This window comes from Lactuca serriola, chromosome 3 (assembly GCF_051521515.1).
Source record: "Lactuca serriola cultivar US96UC23 chromosome 3, Lser_US96UC23_V15, whole genome shotgun sequence".
NCBI classification, from domain to species: domain Eukaryota; kingdom Viridiplantae; phylum Streptophyta; class Magnoliopsida; order Asterales; family Asteraceae; genus Lactuca; species Lactuca serriola.
The window spans coordinates 171,233,463-171,239,640 of NC_136410.1; positions in this window are offsets into that span (position 1 = coordinate 171,233,463).

Consider the following 6,178-nt stretch of genomic DNA (forward strand, 5'->3'; position numbering starts at 1 on the left):
TTATAGTTGTATACCAAAAAATGGTTTTGATATACTTAATTCACTATAAACGATGCTCTGATACCAATCTGTCACACCCCCAAACCAGAACGGCGGAAACGTTCGGGGGCGTAGGACGTCATATTAAGTATCATAGCAGTTCATAGAAAGGAAAGTATACACCACCATACATATTAAGGTTTCCAAAATGTTTACATAATTGTATTCGTTACATGTTCAAAAGATAAATACAGAAACATCTTTCAAAAGAAGTAATTAACGTCAGCACGTTAATCCTCAAAAGTTGATTTCCAAACCTACTTAGCGGTTCCCTGAGAATACAAGTTATTTCAAAGAAAAAGTATCAACAATTAAGTTGGTGAGTTCATAAGTAGTGTTTTGAGAAAATATACGCCATTCGAAAGTTCATGTATGTTTTCCAGAAGACGCGGTATTTTTAAATGAAAAGAGTTATGATTCGTTGGGTTGAAAATGAATGTATTAGATCCAAAAAATCCCATATTTTCCCTAATAGTTGAGATGTGATTTGTTGTGCTTTCCAAGAAAAACCCTTATTTTCTTATAAAAGTATGAAATGCATGTGAGTGTTCGTGTTAGAAGTTGTAAATAGTTGCACCCAGAAAATCCCTTATTTTCCTATTAGTTGTTTGTTTTAGATGCAGGAAAAACCCTTATTTTCCTAACATAACTGGTAGTCTCTATGACCGAAAATCGCAAGCAACCGACGTGCTTAAAAGTTGTGGCATAGTTTTATATAATAAAGCTATACGAAGATCGCACTTGTTAGATGAAGAATAGTTTTAATAGCTACTCGTTCATAAAAGCATAATACCATAATAATTGTATATCCGATGAGTTTTATAACCATACTAAACATAATATGCCTGTAGCGACGTTCTTCAGGCGTCGTAACGTTATGACAACTGTCACCCCAAAAGACGGACTGTAGCTAACAGTCAGGGCGCGGGATCATGACTTCCCGTATAGATCTATACACATTTGACACGTTCTCCGTACGGGAGACTCTGGTTATAGACAGGACTTGTAGCGATACCTTTTATCAAAAAGGCAGTGTTTGAAGATGTACACGTCTCATGGATTCTCAACTAAGTCTGTATTAAAGTAGTAGTTTTGTATGCAAAGTTTATCCTTTTTTTTCACAATGTTTGACAAAGCATAAATCATAAGTTTTTAGAATGTATAAAACGGTTTAGCAACGAAGAATACTTTGGAATTACTAAATACTTTGTATAAATCTATTGCATGCAAAGTATAACAAGAGTTTTCACATAGTAGTACTAAATCACAAGTGATTCATTTGATAAAAACGAGTAAAGTGAAATTCTATGAAATACACAATAATAACCGTATGTTTACTTGTATTCCCCCCTTAAAGAGTATAGAAAACATTTAAAAATGTATTTAAAGAGTGTTTGTAAGGGAATGAACTCACTTGTAAGTTTGAAGATAGCGAGATGGAAAACCGGGCAGAGTTTCGTCTCGGGAAGCGGATTTTTCTCGGGATTCTCGGGAATCTCGGGAGTAAAATCGACCTTCGGGACTTGAGCAAAATTGACCAGGGCTTCGGGTTTGAACGGGCATGGAAAACGAGGCAAAACGCAAGAGAAGTGAGAAGAAATGAGCAATTTTTCCGGAGACCCTCGCATCCCTTTTATAGGGGGTCTGAGAAGCCTCGGTACGCAGGGCGTACGCTTGTACGCAGCGCGTACGCGTACGTCATGCATGAGCAAGTCCTCGACTGCCTCGGCTTCGGATGGGACGGCGGGTCGGATGGGACGGCGGGTCGGACGGGGCGACAGGTCGGACGGGGCGACGGGTCGGTAGCTTCGCATAGGGGTGACATGGACGGACCGAGACCAAGGCCTTCGGGTACGCGGGGCGTACGAGGGTACGCAGCGCATAACCCGGATGAGGACGCTGACTCCTCCTTCGGATATTACCGGATTTTGATATAAATTTATATATAATTTATTTAATAAACTTCAAAAAAAATCATATCTTCTTCATACGAACTCCGTTTTCGACGTTCTTTATATCCACGCGTAGGTGAGACTAAGATCTATAACTTTCGTTTAGATTCCGTTGGCAAATTATGAAATTATTTTTATTATTGATTTATTAAAATGACGTGATTAAGGAATTTCTTTAAAAATTCATAACTTCTTTATCTGACGTCGGTTGTTGCCAGACTTTTTACCGCTGAAATACCACTGACGAGACCTTCGATTCTCGTTTAGGTCATTCCGGCCAAAAGTCGCTCGATCTCCGATTCGAGTTTTTAGTTGTCTGCTGCTAAGCCGAACTTGGAAAATTTTTAACTTCAATATACGAAGCCGGATTTGGGCGTTCTTTTTACGTACGATCATGGTTTAATGACATTTAAACATAGAGGGAATTTAAATAGAACTTTTTGGACATTTTATTATCAAAGTTAATTTTATAACTCAAAAGTGGTTACAATACTTGACTTTTTAGGTCATTACAAAGAGTTAAAATATCGGGTTGTTACATCAAATCATTAGGGGGATTCATAATCACACAAACCGACCTTGGTATTGTTTCTTAAAATGTAAGGTGAGTGGGGTTTGGGCAGGCATCGATAGGGTGAAGAACAGATTATGGAAACTAAATATGGAGGCGCAGGATATCTTATACTCAAATGATGGTGGAATGACATGGAGATCATATTTCGTGGTGGATGGGATCTTTAATGTGGCAAAACTCCAGAGTCAACTGGATAAAGCGTCACATCCAATTAGTGATGGGGAGTTTTGGTGGTTACATTTAGCCCCGAAAAATGTAGTGAGTTATATATGGCGTGCGACTCAGGGAGGGATTCTTTCTGCAGACGAGCAACAAAAAAGGAACATCCCGGTACTTTCCCCAATGTGTGGACTGTGCAGGAACATTGTGGAAACGACAAACTATATCCTCACATCTTGTTCCTTTGTGAGTGACACGATAAACATGGTGCTCAGTTGGTGTAGCCTTCTAGACAAACAGTTTTCAGGAGTTACTGAAGTTTTAGATTTTTACCCGGAGCTGGGGTCATTGCCCAAAAAAGAAAGAGATGTTAGCTTGTATTTTATATGGAATTTTATGGAGCCTCTGGAAGGAGAGAAATGATCGGGTATTTAGAGGCGTGACTTCGAAACTGGCGAAGATATTGGACTCTATTAAAACTATGGTCTTTACTTTGGACAAATATAGGAAGCATATAGGTGATGGGGTCGATTGGGATAAGTGGTGTATGTCAGCTATTAGTTGTATATAATTGGTGTCCTATCTTTTCTGTTTATGCTTCCCACGTATGCTGTAAGTTTTCGGTCCCTAGCATCTTGCTAGGGTCACCGTTTTAATATAATAGTCGGTTCAAAATAAGAAAAAAGATATAGATCTTATCATGTATAACATATAAAATGAAGTTAATTGTCGGTATGATACAAATTCCAATGCAAAATAATAATAATAATAATAATAATAATAATAATAATAATAATAATAATACTTATCAAAAAGGCATGTGAGAGAATGACTAGCTATCAAAAAACAAATTAGTCGGACTTAAGCCAATAAACAGAAATCCCAAAATTTGAAAACCTCAATCGAAACCATCAAAAATCCTAGAAACAAATATCAATGGAAGATTTAAGCAATAAATAACTTCCATTAATTAAACAATAAATCTTTGAATCGGTTCTTGGAACATCATAACGGATTGACAAGTTCGAGCTAATTACCAAGAGTTCTTTGGATCAAATTTGGGCCCAAATAAAACCTATACCCATTAGAGCTTAAACAAAATTAACATGTCCTCTTATAAAAAATTATCATCTATATAAATCATATAGGAAAGAGTACCAAAATCGCGTTTTTGATGTTTAATAATATTACATCATGCCGGCTATAGGGGGTGTTTGTGACGGATTGTCCAAATACAAAAAAAAAAAAAATATTATTAAAATAAATAAAAAAATAAAAAATAAAAAATAGAAGGTCCGCGGTCTCTTTGTCTATGGAGCCTTTGCTAAAGCTGCTGGGTGTGGACAACATGTTATTGTATGTTACCACATCCAAAAGGTGTCACATCATCATCCTAGTCATAGATGAGTGTTATAACACCCAAAGTAGAAATAGACAACTCCAAACAACATGTAATAGCACCCCTTATTTTTTTTTTTTTTTATGTTTTTAGTATTTATATTTCGAATTTCTTTTCTTTATTTATGTCATAATATTTGTTTATAGTATAAATTAAATCATAAATTAAAAATAACATTTAAAAAGTAAAAATAAAAATTTAAATCCTAAACTAAAAACAACATAAAAAAATTACAACTAAGGATAAAAACACATTTAAAAACCTAAAATCCAAAAAAAAAAAGACGAAACAAATTACATTTCGATCTAAATCAATTTCAGTGTCATCGTAGATATGATCTGCCAAGTCTTCTCGAAGTTGTTTGTGTTCTCGTTGGTCTTGAATATTAACAACTCTATGTAAGTATTATGTTGTCTCCGGTTGAAATTGAATGTGTCCAGGTTCCGTAGGCGAATACTCTGCAATGTTTCGTCCTTTATCTTCACTCGCCATGTTATGCATAATGATATATGCATACATAATATCTCGTAGAGTGTCCAATTCATATGCTTGTGCCGCATGTTTAACTATGTGTCATTTTGCTTTCATAACTACGAAAGCACGTTCCACGTCCTTACGTGCTCCTTCTTGTCTTCTCTTGAAAAAGTTTTCTCTTGGTTCTATAGGGTGTCGAAACGTCTTCACAAACGTGGAATATAGTGGGTATATTCCATTCGTGAGGTAATACCCGAACTTATACTCATGGACATTTACTGTAAAAGAAGCATCCAATGCCTCTCCTATCAAAAGGTCCTGAAATATTGGTGACTGATCAAGAACGTTTACATTGTTGTTAGAACTCGCAACTCCGAAAAAAGCATGTCAAATCCATAAGTCTTGTGACGCAACAACCTCTAATACTAACGAATGCGATCCAAGATGACCACTTTTGTATTGACCTTTTCACGCCATAGGATAATTTCTTCATATCCACTTTGTGCAATTAATGCTTCCAAGCATTCCCGGAAAACCATGTCATTCTTCATGCACCGCATATAGTTGTTGCATGTCATTCAATGAAGGTTTGCGCAAGTATTTGTCACCGAACACCTCTCGCCAATTTATACAAACTTTCTCGTGCAGTTCGCTTTGACATTCGTATATTGTCATCAATAGAATCAGATGATTCCCCCAAAGCCATAAGCTTGATTGCAGCAACACATTTTTGCAACCCTGTAAAACCTCGTTTACCTCTCGTATCACACCTCGGATGGAAATATGCATACCTAGACATATAATAAATTTTTAAAACAATTATTTAATAATCTAAATAACTTATATTAAAATTTTAAAACAATTATTTAATAATCTAAAGAACATATATTAAATTTTTAAAACAATTATTTAATAATCAAATTAACATATAATAAAATTTCAAAACAATTATTTAATAATCTAAAGAACATATATTAAATTTTTGAAACAACTATAATTACGGTACCTATTTTTTATTGCAATGGTTATCCGTTGAAACACATTTTTCTGCAAACGAAACCTTATTTTAAAATCGCTTGGTTGGTAGACATAATTATCCACAAAATAATCATGTACTAGACGTCTATGCCCTTCTTCACGATCTCTGTTCAACGACGCACGTTTGGTCAGTAGTGGAGTTGGCTTTGGCGGTATCATGCCGGTAACATATTGATACATCATACCTATGAACGTATCATCCTCGTCGATATCATGGTTGTATGGATGGAATGGATCAAAAGGTTCCATTTTTTTTTATTAAATAAAGTATTAAGGTAAAATGAAAATTTTGAAATTGAAAGAAATGGGGATTGTTGAAAGAGTTTGTTGAAAATATGAAGGTAAAATGAAGGTAAATTTTTATGTATTTATAATAATAGGGATTTTTTTTTTTAAATTGTGACTGTTTGCAAACGGTCGAAAGTATGACCGTTCCAGTCTAAAAGAGCTCAAAAAGAGCTTGTTACCTTCCGTTACCATGGTAACGCGTCTTTTCATAACACACAAAAACGCAATAGGGGGTGGTGTTGAAGGCGTCATAAC